Source organism: Cetorhinus maximus, chromosome 5 (assembly GCF_964194155.1).
Source record: "Cetorhinus maximus chromosome 5, sCetMax3.hap1.1, whole genome shotgun sequence".
Lineage (NCBI taxonomy): Eukaryota > Metazoa > Chordata > Chondrichthyes > Lamniformes > Cetorhinidae > Cetorhinus > Cetorhinus maximus.
In genome coordinates, this window is record NC_135883.1 from 27,727,596 (window position 1) to 27,744,305 (window position 16,710).

At 43.9% G+C, this 16,710-nt stretch overlaps 1 protein-coding gene across 4 annotated transcripts in view; it reads right to left on the reverse strand.

Moving 5' to 3' along the window:
- The window catches only part of LOC144680536 (hippocalcin-like protein 1), a 69,874-nt gene that overhangs the window by 38,453 nt on the left and 14,711 nt on the right, over nucleotides 1-16,710 (reverse strand). The window contains exon 2 of one of the 4 annotated variants that reach the window (XM_078541620.1): nucleotides 4,453-4,604. The exons of the other annotated variants lie outside the window; for them this stretch is intronic. The gene's annotated coding sequence lies outside the window, so the exon portion shown is untranslated. The remainder of the gene's footprint in view (nucleotides 1-4,452; nucleotides 4,605-16,710) is intronic. 4 annotated transcript variants of the gene reach the window in all.

Consider the following 16,710-nt stretch of genomic DNA (forward strand, 5'->3'; position numbering starts at 1 on the left):
GGGCAAAAGGATAAAACAAGTTTTAATGACACGACTGAATTTTAACAAGTTTAAGGATGGTAAGGCAGAGCAGTATGCAGTGGAAACCATCAACAGGTTCAAAGCTTTACAAATGGTGGCTGATGAGAGAACACCAGAAGCCACGAAAGTGGTTCTTCTGTATGTAATAAAGGAAATGGTGCAATTTGTGCAACCTGTGAGATTGAAAGGATGGATATCTGAAGACGTTTTTCTGGACTGAAGTCAAGAGAGAGGCGAAGAGCAAAAGGATGTGGATTGTTACAAAGGTTTCAAGGCAGAAATTCAAAGAAAACTAAGTGGATAAAGAGAAACAGCTAAATGACATGTGTGATGAATTAGAAGTGGAGAAGAAAGGCAACATGGAAACCTTTTCCAAACAGTTTGATCAACTGCGCGAAAGTTTCAACCTTGTCTGCATTGCATTCAGTCAGCTTCTGGCAAGAATGAAACAGAAGCAAAGGAAATTGCTGCATAATGGTGCAAATATTGAGTATCTTTACAAGGATGGTGGTGAAATGGAATTTAAAGGCCCTCCCCCACCCCACCCCAACCTCCCCACTTCAAGCTGAGGTACAGTGAGCCATTCGTCAGACGACCAACTGTAGGCCACGTGCCCAGACAATATACTGGCCAAATTACTTAATATGGTAGTGGGCAAGATGCAGAACGTGTGTGGCACTGTGGGAGATGGGCGATTGGCCTGAAGACTGGACTGATGCTGAAGAAAGGTGACCTGAGACAGTGCACAAATTATAGAACAATTGCTTTGATCTCCCACATTAGTGAAATCTTGCTCAGGATCATCCTGGAATGAATCCTGAAAAATACGGAGCGAGATTGCTGGTGGGCAAGCTGGATTTTGACATGGAAGAGGAATCAGAGATCAAGTCGCTAATCTTAGAATCATAATGCACAAAGTTCAAGAATATCAGCAGCCAATGTATAGGAGCTTCATTGATTTTGAGAAGGAATCCAATTCGCTCTCACATGAGAAACTCAGGTCGACCCACCATTTTTAAATCAACTTGCTAGTCAAGGTTTATCGTAGGCAATGAGCTATGGCACCCCTCAGAATGGTTCAGAGTCAAAAAGGGTGTTAGACATGGGTGTGTTCTCACCATATTTATTCAACGTACTAGCAGGAATGGTTGAAAGAGACGCTTGATGAACACAAAGGTGAGATACCAATTGGCAGGTGGTAAACTTCTAATCTTCGATATGCTGATGACATTATTCTGCTTGCTAATTCAGGGGAGGAGCTACAGGTGTTGGTGGATTGTCTTGACCAAGTTCACCAGAAGTACAGTCTCCTGATCAGTGTTGACAAGATAAAGGTGATGGGGATGGTGGAAAGATCTGCAGGATTCTGATTAACAGAGTTCAGCGTGAACTTTTCCACTATCTTGGGTCACTCATCAGGCAAGATGCAGTGTCTACCAGAGAAATTTGGGTGAGACTTAAAGTTTATGAGTTGTGAACTCAGTTACGAGTTAAGGAGTAGCCACAGCATCTCGATTATAACCAAAATTAGTCTTCTGAAAGGCCGGTGACAATGTATGGCTGTGAAAGCTGGACCATCAAGATGAGTGACAAGGTTCAAATAAGAGTACTTGGAATGAAAGGACTCAGACAGATATTACCTGCATCATGGACGTATGTGGACAAATGAGTGGGTGCTCAGGAAAGCTGGTGTTAAAAGGAATTTTGAGACAGTGATATCAAGGAAGCTCACATATTTTGGACACGATGCAAACAGGAGGAGAGTGTTTGGAAGAAGAGGTAATGCAAGGCAAATCACCTGAAAAATATGCACAAGACTGACCCAAGGTGGCAAGGATGGATAATACCAGGATGTGGACTGGCCGCTCTATGGGACAGGCAGTGAGGACAGTAGAGAACAGAAATCAGTGGAGAAAGATTGCTCATAGTGCAGTCAACCCTCGGAATGAGGACAAAAGAAAGACAAGAGTGTGCCATTTTCTTTCAACAAAAAAATGAAATGAGTTATCACTGTAGTTCAAGTCATTTAGCACTTGTTTAGAGTTCAAATTTTAAATCCAATCACAACTACAGGAATATCTGCAATTGCAGAGGAAAGTCTTCTGAACAACACACCACAAAATCCACTCATCACTCACCTAGAACATTTCAATGCAGCAACCTCCAAGAGTCGTCTTTGAAATGTGCCTTATAATATGTTCATCTTACATCAACAGTTTGAATGAACTGAAGTTATTTTCCCTACGCATCTTCTGGTTCAAACCAAAATCTTTGGATATAAAAGTCCTTTTTATGTTTCATTGGTGATGTCAAAACATATACAACTTAAGTAACATTACCTTTTATTTTGTCTGCCATGCACCAACTGTCCATTTTAATATTCTAATATAGATATACTTAGGTAACGTTAATTTAGCTGATCAATATTGGTATGTGGTCTGTATACACATTAAACCATATTTGTCAACAAGTCAAGTGGCAAAAATATAATGTAGCCAACAATGTCATGGCCAGGATTTCCCGGTCGGTGAGTGGGGCCTGCTCGCTGACGCATAAAATGACGTGGGATGATGTCGGGCGGACCTCCCAACGTCACCCCATGTGTCATTTCAATTTTCAGGTCGGTGGGGGGCTCAGCCGAATCAGCTATGCACCTGCCGACCTGTCAATGGCCAACTGAGGCCATTGACAAACTCATTAACATAATTAGTGGACCTGCCCGTTCAACCTTAAGGTTGGCGGGCAGGCCGGGAACCCTAGTGGGCATTGGAAAAAGTATGAAACCTCATCCACAGGCGGGGTGAGGTTTCATGTAGGTTTTTAAAAACTTAATAAAAGTGTAACTAAAAGTGATGAACATGTCCTAACTCATGTGACAGTGTCAAATGAGGGGACATGTCAGGGAATTATTTTTTCTGTTTTTAATATTTTTTTTATTGTGGAGCCGATCTCCCTGAGCCAGCACTCAGCCTCAGGGAGATGAGTGTGTTCTTTCACGCACACGCGGGAAAGAGCACACTCTCGGCTCAGGGAATCTCTCTCCGCCCGCCCGTACAGGGAGCGCATAGCACTTCCTTGGGACGTCACGCTGGGGGGCCTTAATTGGCTCTCCCACGTAAAATGGCAGCACGCCCCCAATCTGGGGTGCCGATCAGAGGCGCGCCTCCATGCGCCCGCTCCTGAACTTCCACAACGGGGGGTAAAATTCTGCTCCATGTGCACATATCTCATATTTATCTGCATATATTGTAGGAACCCAAGAGGAAGCACTTTCATAAGTAGCCTGCTTTCTCCATCTCAACCCCACCTCCTCCACTGTCCACACCCAATACCACCAGCAGCCCCCCACTCCTACAACCCCCTCCCTTGCACTCTCAACAAAAAAGTGAAGCAAAAGGGCACAAAATTTTAGCCAAGTTTTCCTTCACCATGCTGATCCCATATTCCAATCTTTCACTCTTCAAAGAGTCCCTCAAAGCCAAACAGCTCATGGTAAAATCTTAGAAATTAGGATTATGCTAAATCTAGATATAAAAAACAGTCAGGAGTAGATGGCCAAATAAAATTCAATACTTCATCTGTACTGTATGTTCTCTGATCAAACGATTTTCTTGGGAGTTGCTCCCTGTCTCCACGGGTACAGGGAGATGGATTTTAAAAAACTGGAATCCTGTTTTGAAAGACTTCTATGAAAAACAGTCTCCTCTCCTCCACTTCCCCCCACCACACAATGAATGATCTAAGGCATCTAATATACTTTAAATTTATTAAAATGTTAAGACTTTTTTTGACCCGCACTGATGTGCACTAGCAAAACTCAGACGTGAACCCTGACTAATGCATTCTACACATGCCATGCGAATGCCAGCTGGCTATTTTACCACAGGCAGAGAGAGGGGAGGCGGGGGTGCAATTTGGTGAGATGGACACATCTCAGCCATGTTTAAATCCTTAAATAAAAATAATAACTGGGAATACTCAGTAGGTCAGGTAACATTTGAGAGAGAAAAAGAGGATTACTGGGTTGGATTTAATGGGGTGCCAGGGGCCCATTAAAGAGGCATATCCACCCCCCTTGCCCACCACCAGTCCACATAATGAAAGCTGCTGGGCTGGGCACTTGGCACAGGCCTCCCCTGCTGCTGGTCAAATCCCAGCAGTGGTGGGATGAGGCCCCTAAGTGGGCATTAATTGACCACTTAAAGGCCTCATTTGGCCCATGGGGCAGGCGAGTTGCCCAATACCCCTCTCACCTCTGGTAAAATTGCAGCAGAGGTGGGCAGATAGGCAGCAGGCATGGCGCCCGTTGCATTTTACAGGCCCCCAGCTGCAAACCTGCCCATGGGGGTTTTGGGGGAGGGGGGGCAGGTGGGGGGATGCGGGTGTTGGGGGGGCAGCTGTAAAATCCAGTCCAATGATTCGATCCATTACCTTTTGTCAAACCTGTTCAAACCTGCTAAGTATTTCCAGCATTTTCTGTTTTGAATTTCAGGTTTCCAGCATCTGCAGTATTCTGTTTTCTTTAAAAAAAAATTTCTGGATCATATCTAAGCTTCCTTCAGCAGGGGCCATTGGATAGAAACCTGGAGGAAGAATAGCAGATTATAGTCGCTTCCCTAGCCCAAACAATTACAATGCTTTCACAGGTGCCTAAGAACAGTCTGGAAGTGAATCCAACTACGTTTAAAAAGCAGTCGACCGACAAGGACCGAAGCAGAGAGAGGGTTAAAAAAAAAGAAACACCTATAATTTAGATTGAGATTGTGTTAAAATTGTACTTGCCTTCCAATCAACTGGAATTATTCACAAAACATAAGAAGTGCTAAGAGGCAGACTGTAGACCTGGCTGTAAGAATGGACGCACATCCACGGTGTACAAAATATCACTCGACATTCTTCTGTATCTCACCTTTCCCCACTGTCAGGCTACTGTCAATTACTCCCCACCACAAAGCCCATCCCAATTAAGTGACACAGCCTGTCTACCTTTGAAGAGAAAGCTTACCTTTCCCACTTCTTCCAGACGCAATAATCCCTGTTCACCAGGTCTGTGACCATGAACATCTCAGACAGGGTAGTAACTTTTAAGAGAAGATCATAAGAAATAAGAAGTCGGCCATTCGGCCCCTCAAACCTGTTCTGCCATTCAGTAAGATCATAGCTGATCGGTTTGTGGCCTCAACCGCACTTTTGCTGCCTCCTACCCCACCCCATAACCTTGGACTCCCTTGTCGATCAAAAATCTGTCTAACTCAGCTTTGAATATATTCAATGACCCAGCCTCCACTGATCTCAGGAGATTTCCAAAGAGGAGTGACCCTTGGAGAAGAAATTCCTCCTCATTCGGTCTTAAATGGGAGACCCTTTATTTTTATAGCCTCTCAGCATCTACCCTATCAAGCCCCCTCAGAATCTGTTTCAATGAGATCACCTCTCATTCTTCTAAGCTCCATAAAGTACAAGCCCAACCTGCTCAACTCTGTTAGGACAAACCCTTCATCGCAGGCATCAGCCAGATGAGCCTTCTTGAACTGTTTGCAATGCAATTATATACTTCCTTAAGGAGACCAAATGGGGTCTTCATTAAGGCCCTGTACAGCTATATCAACACTTGCTTACTTTTATATTCCATTCCCCTTGCTATGAAGGCCAACATCCCATTTTCCTTTCTACTCACTTGCTGTACCTGCATGCTAATTTTGTGATTCATGTATCACGACACCCAGATCCCTCTGTACTGAGTTCTGCAGCCTCTCTCCGCTTAAAAAACATTCTGCTTCTCTATTCTGTGTGTCAAAGTGGACAAGCTTACATTTGCTCACATTATGCACCATCTGCCAAATTTTTGCCCACTCATTTATCTATATGCCTTTTGCCGACTCCTAACATCCTTTTCACAGCTTGTTCTCCTACCCATGTGTCATCAGTAAATTGACAAACTCCACAGGAATTTTGGGGGGCGGAGGGGCAGTGCTCCGAGATGCCTACCACCGCAATGGAGCCAACCAGGTTGGGAGTGGAGGCTCGCCACCCACATCACCAAATATTGGGAACACTGAATGGGGACAGGAATCCTGGCATCGGGTCCCCGCCCACCATTTTTATATGGCTCTGGAGTCCTTATGACTCTGCAAAAATCTGTCCCTTACTGTCTGCTTTTATATTTTGAGACAGCTTCCCCTCACTCTTAATTTCACCCTTTTTTTATGCCCTTTTTTAAAGTCATTCTTTGCTGGTTTCCAAACTTTGACCAATCTTCTGAACTACCACTATTCTTTGCAATATCGTACGCGTTTTCTTTCAGTCTGATGCTTGCAGTAGTTCCGATGGTTCATGAGGAAAGACAAGTTTTAATCTCCTGATCTTGAAGCGCTACCATTTGTTGCAGAACTTGTAACAAAGCTGTCTTTCCACTTGTGGCCAGCCAGGGGAAACAATCTCACCATATTAACCCCTTCAGAGACCTGGAGAGAAGAAATAAATCGGCAGCCCAGATACCCCTTCCCTCACTGACCTCAGTCGGAGTGAAATCTATTTGGATCTAAGGCACCTTCAACACAGTCAGTCTTATCCCCATTATGATGTCAAAGCAGTTGGAATGGGAAATGGAGGCAATGTATGCAGGTGCCGGCAGTCGATAGAAACAGAAATGGCACACAGAAAATGGCAGCGACTCCAGAGGCAGCTAGTTTTGCACGTAGCCAAGGCACATTTTGCGAAGGACCTGAATTTTCTGGCAAGGGACACATTTTGCAGGAATTCCGGGAAAGCTGCCATTTCTCAACTTGCTGCAGGTCTAGGAAACCAGAAATTGTGACGCATTCCTCAACAGGCAAAAATAGGGAGGAATGGAACTAGGGCTATTAGCAAAGTAAAAACAGCCTTTAGCCTTTCTCGTTGAAGGAAAAGCTTAAAGCATTATGCAAATCTGGGTGATGTCAGTGAATGGGTGTTAATCAATTGCGGTACTTCACAATCTAGTTGACAAATGCACATGGAAAACCTCAAAATAGCAGATAAAAGCAAAATACTACGGATGCTGGAAATCTAGAACAAAAAACGAAAATAGCTGGAAAAACTCAGCAGGTCTGACAGCATCTGCAGAGAGGAATATAGTTGACGTTTCGAGTCCATATGACTCTTCATCAGAACTAAGGAAATTGAGAAATGAGATGAAATATAAGCTGGTTGAGGGGGGTGGGACAGGTAGAGCTGGATAGAGGGCCAGTGACAGGTGGAGGCAAAGAAGAGATTGCCAAAGATGTCATAGACAAAAGGACAAAGGGGTTGACAGTGGTGATATTATCTAAGGTATGTGCTAATGGGGACATTAAGGGCAGCAAGCAGGACAAGCTAGTGGCAGATGGCCCTAGTGGGGGTGGGGTGGGGGGAAGGGATCGAAATGGGCTAAAAGGTGGAGATAAAACAATTGATCAAAATAAGTTTAAAAATAGGTGGGAAAAGAAAAATATATTTTTTTTAAATTATAAATTATTGGAAAAGGGGGAATCGGAAAGGGGGTGGGGATGGAGGAGAGAATTCATGATCTGAAGTTGTTGAACTCAATATTAAGTCCGGAAGGCTGTAAAGTGCCTAGTCGGAAGATGAGGTGCTGTTCCTCCAGTTTGCGTTGAGCTTCACTGGAACATTGCAACAGGCCAAGGACGGACATGTGGGCATGAGAGCAGGGTGGTGTGTTGAAATGGCAAGCGACAGGAAGGTCTGGGTCATGCTTGCGGACAGACTGAAGGTGTTCCGCAAAGCGGTCACCCAGTCTGCGTTTAGTCTCTCCAATGTAGAGGAGACTGCATTGGGAGCAGCGAATGCAGTAGACTAAACTGAGGGAAGTGCAAGTGAAGCACTGCTTCACTTGAAAGGAGTGTTTGGGCCCTTGAACGGTGAGGAAGGGGGAAGTAAAGGGGCAGGTGTTGCACCTTCTGCGGTTGCATGGGTAGGTGCCGTGGGAGGGGGTTGAGGTGTAGGGGGTGATGGAGGAGTGAACCAGGGTGTCCCGGAGGGAACGATACCTAAAGAAAGCCACCGGGAGGGGGTGAAGGGAAGATGTGTTTGGTGGTGGCATCATGCTGGAGTTGGCGGAAATGGCGGAGGATGATCCTTTAAACGCAAGGCTGGTGGGGTAATAAGTGACGACAAGGGGGATCCTATCATGGTTCTGGGAGGGAGAGGAAGGTGTGAGGGCGGATGCGCAGGAGATGGGCCGGACACGGTTGAGGGCCCTGTCAACCACCGTGGGTGGAAAACCTCGGTTAAGGGAGGAGGAAGACATGTCAGAGGAACTGTTTTGGAAAGTGGCAAAGGAACTGAGAGAATGGGATGGAGTCCTTACAGGAAGCAGGGTGTGAGGAGCTGTAGTTGAGTTAGCTGTGGGAGTCGGTAGGCTTGTAATGAATATTGGTGGACAGTATCACCAGAAATTGAGACAGAAAGGTCAGGGAAGGGAAGGGAAGTGTCAGTGATGGACCACGTAAAACTGATGGAGGGGTGGAAATTGGAAGCAAAATTATAAATTTTTCCAGGTCCAGACGAGAGCATGAAGCGGCACTGAAGCAGTCATCGATGTACTGGAGAAAGAGTTGTGGGAGGGGGCCGGAGTAGGACTGGAACAAGGAATGTTCCACATACCCCATAAAGAGACAGGCAGTACTGGGGCCCATGTGGGTACCCATAGCCACACCTTTTATTTGGAGGAAGTGAGATGAGTTTAAGGAGAAAATGTTCAGTGAGAGAACAAGTTCAGCCAGATGGAGGGGAGTAGTAGGGGTACGTGGAACATTCCTTGTCCCAGTCCTACTCGGGCCCCCTCCCACAGCTTTGTCGAGTACATCGAATCTGCTTCGTGCTCTCATCTGGATCTGGAAAAATTAATCAATTTTGCTTCCAATTTCCACCTCTCTTACACCTTCACATGGTCCATCTCTGACAGAATTGAACTGTCTCCCTTTCTGGTAATAGGCTGTCCATCAATATTCATTACAAGCCCACTGATCCCCACAGCTACCTCGACTACAGCCCTCATACCTTGCTTCCTGTAAGACCTCCATCCCGTTCTCTCAGTTTCTCTGCCTCCTTCACATCTGTTCCAATGATGCTACCTTCCACAAGGGCATTTCAGATGCATCTTCCTTTTTTCCTGAGCCAAGGCTCCCACTGCACCCGCCACCCCCCACCCACCCCACCCACTGCGGTCAACAGGGCTCTCAACCAGGTCCGATGTGTCCAACCCATTTCCTGCTCTTCTACCCTCACCCTTCCCAGAAGGATGATAAGGTCCCCCTTGTCCTCACTTCTCACTCCACCACGCTCCGCATTCAGAGGATTATCCTCCGCCATTTCCACCACCAAACATCTCCCCCCTCACCTCCCCTGTCAGCATTCCATAGGGGCTGTTCCCTCCAGGACACCCTGGTCCACTCCGCCATGACCTCCAATTCCTCATCCCCTTCTCACAACACCTTCCCATGCAATCGCAGGTGCTGTAACACCTGCCCCTTTACCTCCTCCTGCCTCACCGTCCAAGGGCCCAAACACTCCTTTCAGGTGAAGCAGCTCTTCACTTGCACCTCCTTCAATTTGGTCTACTGTATTCGCTGCTCCCAATGTGGTCTGTTCTACATTGGAGAGACCAAATGCAAACTGGGTGACTGCTTTGCAGAACACCTACGGTCTGTCCGCAAACATGACCCCGACCTTCCTGTCACTTGCCATTTCAACACACCATCCTACTCTCATTCCTGTCCTTGGCCGGCTGCAATGTTCCAGTAAAGCCTGACGCAAACTGGAGGAAAAGTACATTTTCCGATTAGGCACTTTACAGCCTTCTGGGTTTAATATGGAGTTCAACAATTCAGACCATAAACTTGTCTTCCATTTTAATTTTTTTCCAACCCCCCCCTCCCCAACAAGGACCAGTCTGGCAACTTGTTTTCATGTTTTTCTTTCAGGGAGAGTGCTGACCCTTGCTCTGCAATTAGCACACTCTACTAACTGACCTTTATGCCACTTTTAACATCTGTCTTAGGTCTTTAACACTATCACCACTCCCTTTAAGTCTCGTGTCCATGACATCTTTGTCAAATCTCTCCTGAGCTCCTACTTATCCCTGGCCTTCGATTTGCTCGTGTCCCACCCCCTTTCTTCTACAGTATAAAGCCCATCACATTTCTACCTCTCCAGCTCTGAAGAAGGGTCATACAGGCTCAAAACGTTAACTGTTTCTCTCTCCACAGATGCTGCCAGACCCGCTGAGTTTTTCCCAGCATTTTTTGTTTTTATTTCAGATTTCCAGCATCTGCAATATTTTGCTTTTATTTTAGGTTCAGGAAGTGTTGCACCTGAATTAATATGTTCAAAAAAATTTTAATTAAGGCTACTTCTGCCAATAGTTTGGGTGTTTATAAAACTGTTCCATTGTTGCAATGAGTGGATGCAAAGCCAGTCTTTTAGTCATGGTACCCAAAGCTGAGGACAATGTTTAAATAGGTGTAGATATGCACCAGGATAATGCTGCAGAAAAGGAACATCCATTTCCAACTCTGGAGGAAAGGGTCGAAGAATTTTATGAGAGTGAAGTGTTCTCTACTTCACTCAGATCTAAAATGGAGTTTCCAACAAATCAAATTCACAAGAGTAAGAGTTGTGACTTAGACTACTCCAGATATTTGAAACCTAATATGCCTGTATAAACTTGAATTTATATGGCATCTTTAATGTAGGACAATGTCTCAAGGTGCTTCACAGGAGCATTAAACAAAACAATGCTGAGGCACACATGATAGGTGACCAAAAGCTTGGTCAAAGAGGCTGGTTTTAAGAAGAGTTTTAAAGGAGGGAAGAGTAAGATTGGCCTCACTGAGACAATATGATTGTGCATGTGCACATGTTAGGAAGGTGAAGGAACATAAGCACTTTCTTTGTGGTGGCAAAATGTGAGCAGGGGCAAAATTGATATTACTCCAGACAAAATAGTTCTGACTGCGTCAACTATAACCTTAGGATCTTGGCCAACAACCAATATTCGCTGGGGAGATGTGCAAAGCACTTACATTGGATGTCTGGTGTTTTCTGGGTTTGATGCAGTGCAGCTACAAATATTTGCCATACTGAAGCGATGGTTAGAGGCCCATTATAGCACACGATGAGCAAGAAATTTTAAAAACTGGAGTTAAATGCAACAGGAAGCTTGATTGTCAAAAGTTTATTGGTCAAATCTGCAGCTTTGACACATCTTGACAAAAAACTTGCACATTTATTTCGATACATCAAAAATAGGTCAGCTAACATTTTAAAGAACGACTTGCATTATATAAAAGACATCGCAAAGCACTTTACAGCCAAATAAAGAGAGTTTGAAATGTTGTAATGTCAAAGCTGGCAGCTATTTTGCACACAGCAACATGATAATGACCAGATAATCTGCCTTGTGCTGTTTGAATGACAGATAAGTATTGGCCAGGACAGTGGGGATAACTCCCTGTTTATTGAAATAGTACCATTGAATTTCTGGTCCACTTCACACAGGGCAGAAAGGGCCTCAATTTTGAGTCTCACCTTGAAAGACAGCACCTCAGACAATGCAGTATTCCATCAATACTGTACTGCACTGGAGTGTCAACCTTCATTCTTATGCCCAAGTTCTGCAGTGGGACTTGGGATCTACAACCTTCTGACTCATAGGCAAGTGCTAGCAACTCAGCCACAACTAATGACTAAACGCAAAAGACTTCAAGGTAATTTATAGGCTGAGTAAGCAGAATGTTGCTAACATAATGTCTAAGTTGAGCCCATGAGTACGCTACTGAAAGGGGCATCACATAGCTGGAGATCAGAAAGCTACTTGCTGACCAGGCAATTTTTATTTTCGTTCATGGATGTGGTGTTGCTGGCTAGGCAAATTGCCCTCAAGGTGATGGTGGTGAACCACTGTAGTCCATTTGGCGTAGGTACATCCACTGTTAAGGTGGGAGTTCCAGGATTTTGACTTAGCAACAGCGAAGGAACAGAGATAAAGTTCCAAGTCAGAATGATGCATGACTTGGAGGGGAACTTGCAGGTGGTGTTCTCATGCATCTGCTGTCCTTGTCCTTCTGGGTGGTAGATGTCATGGGTTTGGAAGGTGCTGTCGAAAGGACCCTTTGTGAGTTGCTGCAATGCATCTTTTTGATGCTACTGTATGTTGGTGGTGGAGGGAGTGAATGTTTAAAGTGCCAGATGGCATGCCAATCAAGTAGGCAGTTTTGTCCTGGATGGCATTGAGAGGTCATCAAGGGAGGGCTGGGAGCCCAAAATTTACAGTATGGGAAGGAGACCATTTGGCTCATCGCATCCGTGCCAGCCAGCAAGTAGTCATCTAGCCCAATTCCACTTTATAACTCTTAGTACGTAGCCATGTAGGTGTACAGCATTTCAAGTGCACGTCCAACATACTTGTTAAATGTGAGTGTTTCTGCCTCTACAACCCTTTCAGGCAATGAGTTCCAGATCCCCACCACCCTTTGGGTGAAAACATTTCCCCTCAAAATTCTCTCCAAATCTCTTATCCTAAATCTCTGCCCCTAGTCATAGGCCTGTCAACCAAGGAGATCAGGGCCGTCTTACCCACCATATCTAGACCCTTCATAAACTTTACACACTTCAATTAGGTATCCCCTGAGCCTCCTTTGTTCCAAAGAAAATAACCCTGTATTCAATCTTTCTTCCTAAATAAAAGTTCTCAATTCCTGGCAACATGCTCCTAAATCTCCTCTGTACCCTCTCTAGTGCAATCACATCTTTCCTATAGTGAAGTAACTAGAACTTCATGCAGTACTCCAGCTGTGGCCTAACTAACATTTTATACAGTTCTAGCATAACCTTCCTGCTCTTATATCCCACATTTCTCAGCTAATAAAGGTAAGTATCCCTTCTTGACCACCTTAACTGCCTTCAGGATCTGTGGACATGCACTCCCAAGGTCCATTTGTTCCGCCACACTTCCCAATATTCTACCACTTATTGTGCATTCCATTGCTTTGCTATTCCTTCCCAAATGCATTAACTTGCATTTCTACATATAGTGCTCTTCATAGCTTCGCTATGTTCCAAAACATTTTACATACTTTGAAGTTATAATGCAGGAAGACACTGTAGTCAATTTGTGCACAGCCAGATCCCACAAATAGCATGTGGTATTGGCCAGGTGTTTTTATTTTCTAGTCCTATTGATTGAGGGATAAATATTTTGTTGCGAGTGGCTCCCTTACTTCCTGAAGCAGCTGATTTTCACCTGCTTCAAAGCACTACAAGTCCCCAGAAATCAGCTCACAATTTGGAGAACTTCTGAAGAAGTGTCTCAACAGGTTATTGGCATTTTTAAATGGGGACACTATTTTTATGATCAAAGGTTCATTTATATGGGTGGGGGGTGCTGCTGGGGAGGAAAAAAATAAACATGCTGTCAAAGCTTTTTGTCTTGTATTCATCAGGACAAATGCAAGAATGCCAAACTTCAAACAATCACAACAATTTAACCACAGGATAAAAGTGTTGATTGGCCGATAAACTGAGTGGCCAAAGCATTACCATGGAGAAATCAATGGGGAACTAAATGCTCCACAGGCTCCTGGGTAATTTAACAAAAAAGGCACAAGGCTTGAAGACATTTCTTTCAAATGCAGAGAACAGACCCTTGCTTATTAATGTGCGTTGCTTCCAACAAGCATATTTGAGCCATATTACGAGCTTGATTATCTTAAATTGCTGTTAGTGTAGCTATCAGCACAGTCAGGGTTGTTCAGCAAGTGCTGCCCAATCATGGAATCACATCTAACAGTTTTGTAAGCATGAGCTGGTTGAGTACAGTCTGTACTCTGCCCATTATAAACAGCTGGAGGAACATGTTTGATTTAATCAGCCAATATTTGGGCCTGTGGCCTTCATACAATTCAAACATGTCCCTCCAGCTGTTCATCATAGGCAGAGTACGGACTGTATTTGGCTAGTTGTGCTTGCAAAACCCAAAACAAAATGTTTACTGTTAGATGTATTACATGATTGTAATCAATTGATTCAGCACTTGCTGAACAATCCTGAGTGCACTAATAGCTACACCAACAATCCAATTTAAGATAATTGGTCAAGCTTGTAATGTGGCTCATTTACACTTGCCATAAGTGACATACATTCATACACAGGGACCCATTCTCTGCAAACAAAAGGAATATGCTCAAAGCTTTGTGCCTTTTTTGAATTACCCAACAGCTTGGGGAGCCTATAGTCCCCATTGCTTTCTCCATGGCAATGCCTCAGCCAGAGTAGTCTTGCCAACAAATCAGCACCCCTAATTGTTATGATCATTTGAAATTTGGCATTCTTGCAGTCATCAGGACAAATGCAAGATGTAAAGCGTCAGCAACATCTCTCTTTTCAGCAATAAAAAAAGATAGATTGTGAAAGAGCAAAAATTCGGACTCATTGCTCACACACAAGAATTCTTTTAAAACTCCCTGAACCGTTAGACAACTTAAAAACTCACATAGCACTGTTAATGTAATAAGTCCCAAGGTGTTTCTCACAAGTGTCATAAAGCAAAATTTGACAGCAAGCCACATGAGAAGTAGAGGGGCGAAGATATTTAGGGAGGGAATTCCAGAGTTTAGGACCTTGGCAATAAAAATCATAACTATCCCCAAATAAACAGCAGGGGTGCTCAAGAGTCCAGAATTAGAGAAGTGCTGATACTGAAGGCTTGAGTGGCTGGAGGAGGAGATAACACATGCCCATTGAATGTAGTTCAAAAATGTTATAGCTCAGATTTGATAGAAGCACTAAAAATCAGGTACCAATTAACTAAATTAAAATTTATCTGCATGGTTCTGGGATTAAGTATCTGCAGAAGATAACATTCTCTCTTTCTCATTCCTGAAGATTCTGCATCGACAGTCTGCATTCTCACTGAAACCCAACAACGATTGCATAACCCAAGGACCTAGCATAAAAGCACATATGCAAAAATAATATTTATAAAATCATTACCATTACCATTGGTACATAGGTCACAATTCTTGCTCAATGTGAAATTTTATTACCGAAATAGTTCAAAAACAATGATCTGGGGGTAGATGGTGGCATAGTGGTAATGTCACAGGACTAGTAATTCAGACCTTGGCTCATGCTCCAGGAACACAAGTTCCTATCCCACCATGGCAGCTGGTGAAATTTAAATTCAATTAATAAACATGAAATATAAAGCTAGTCTCAGTAATGGTGCCACAAAATTATAATCGATTGTCATAAAAACCCATCTAGCTCCTTTAATATCCTTAAAGGAAATTTGCTGGCCTTACCTGGTCTGGCCTACATGTGACTCCAGACCCACAGCAATGTGATTGACTCTCAACTGCCCTTTGAAATGGCTTAACAAGCCACTCAGTTCAAGGGCAATTAAGGAAGGACAAAAAAAATGCTGGCCTTGCCAGCGACACCCACATCCCAGGAAAGAATAATGAACAATCTTGCATATCTGTCATTTCTTCAGTTGGTTTTTGTCTGTTCATCAGGAATTTAAGGCTAAAAAAGATTTGTAGGTTACAATCTATTTCTATAGAAACAGAAATAGTTGGGGTAGTCAAAGCATCACTTTTTTCAGCCAACATACTTTCACTAAATGATAAGGCGCTCAGCAGAACAAGCTATTTTTAGACTGGTGAAAGTCCCAGACTAAGGACAATGCAAGTCAGCACTGCCAAATGAAAAGCACAAGAATGTCAAATAAGTAAATATGCATTCATGCAAACTTTTCCCTGCACTGAATTATTTATATCCCTAGTAATGTACACTAAACTTCTACTTCAGTCAGTCAAAGTTGAAGCATTACCCCATTCAAAAGTAGTTTCATTTGCTCTGTGCAGTACAAGCCAATAGTGGAACATTAAAAAAGGAAACCCACCTGAAAAATGACTGCTTAGAAACTGACAAGTAATAAACTGAAATGTCTGAGCCAACATTTTCCATTCTCTTTTAGATGTGGTTTTTATTATGCTCCACCTGAAAGTTTAAAAATGAAGTAGCTAATTGACATGCAGATGGATCTCAATGCACATGTAAAGTGATTTTCAATAGCAGAGCTCTTCCAGAATCAAGCAATGAAAATGTGAATGCTTTCTCTCCCTCTGCTACATTTCCCTTCCCCACCCATGCCCCCCACACACTGACCCCCCCCTCCACCTTTTCCCTGACTAATTCTCACCCTGACCTGAAGACATATACCCCGTGCCAAGATATTCTCAGATGTACCAGTTGGCCTCTACTACCTCAATCGAAGGGCCAGTATTGAAGATAAAACTCAGCAGAGGATCCTGACAGATGTTTATTTATTGCAGGGAGCATAAATCATTTGATTCATTCACAGATTTGGGCATCTCTAGTGAGGACAACATTTTCTTGTCCATCTTCTTGCTCTCGAGAAGGTAGTGGTGAGATACTTTGTTGAACCGCTGCAGTCCATGTGAAGATGCTCCCATAGGGCTGTTGAGTTCAAAACAATGTTCCCCCTAAGCTGTGCAGTAATCGGGAATGTGCTGTGGAGGGGGCCAACAGGCTGCACACAAAGAGCTCATTCATAGTTGTGCAGCAACCTTAAAAGGGACCACAGACTGCAACATGCTGCTTGTGCACAGCAAAGGGACATTAGCA